A 1,260-nucleotide genomic window follows, 5' to 3' on the forward strand; every position below is an offset into this window, starting at 1 on the left:
ATGGGTGGTCGTGGATGGAGAGAACAGACAGCCCTATTTGATAAAAGACTTCCAAGCTGATGTCGAACCAGAAGCCTGTCCAGGGAGTCCACTTAGAAGGCAGAGAAATGGAGCTCACCACATGAAAGGTTCATCCAAATGATTCCTGGAACACCAAGAAACTGAGTGCTCTTTCATCCCAGCTGACAGTGAAGAGGAGAACAAAAGTCAAGAGAGACTTCTTGGGACAGAGTGATTTTGACATGGAAACCCACTTAAGATGGCGGTAAGACGTGCAAGGTTAGTTTCCCTGTGTCTGCTTGTGTGAGGCTAGGGTCTGCCCTCCTTCAGGTCACTGGGAACGGCCCACAGTCCTGTTCCCAGGCTGTCTCTCTGACAGGACCACCCTGGTGTGGCTGTTGGCTGCATCCTAGGGACAGCCAGGCTAAGGGCTGTGTCAGGGCCCCCTGGCATCTGTTAATGCAAATTGTTTAGGATTCTGGGTGATGAGTCACTTACCTCTGCTGTTCTTGCTGCTGTCGAGACTAACGTACCTATTGAGCTTTTCTGGAAAATACGCTGGAATCACTTGCCATGCAGCTCTGTCCTCTGCAAAGCCCATGTCCATGATAAGACACCTTCCCAGTACCCCTGGAGAGGGGGGAGATGATGTGTTTGGAAGTGGTGGGAGGAAGACATGGCGGGGCACAGTGTGGCCCCTTCCCCAACGCTGGGCCTGCCACAGATACAGCTGAACCACTGACTGACCTCAGCAGGGTTGTGTTCTCTTGTTAACAGTCTCTTGGGGGTTACTCATGCCGACCACTAAACTGTCCCAGGGAAGATCCCTCAGTTGACCGTTGACTCAACAAACGACTAAGGTCGGTCTGTGACTGCACACCAGGTGAGGATGGCCTATCAAGGGCCACCAAGATGAGTGTGCTGACCAGCAGGGCCCCTTAGACCACAGAATCCCTGATGCCACAGGAGCAGTTAGAAGTCAGGAGAGACGGAGGGGACTCTACCCAAGCTACATGCTAGGTCAGAAGCTGAGGCAGTGTGGCGGGGCTTCCATGGTGAGCGTGTGTGTGTGTGTGTGTGTGTGTGTGTGTGTGTGTGTGTGTGTGTGTGTGTGTGTTGGGGGGTGGGGATTGGCTATGACGGCAGGATAGGTGATTTCCCAGGCAGACACCTGACGCTGAGAGTCACACCACTCCGCACACTACTGTCTGGCAGTTCAAGTCTTAGGCTAAAACATAAGATGTGTTTCTCTACACAGTG

Source organism: Peromyscus leucopus, chromosome 2 (assembly GCF_004664715.2).
Source record: "Peromyscus leucopus breed LL Stock chromosome 2, UCI_PerLeu_2.1, whole genome shotgun sequence".
Taxonomy (NCBI): Eukaryota; Metazoa; Chordata; class Mammalia; order Rodentia; family Cricetidae; genus Peromyscus; species Peromyscus leucopus.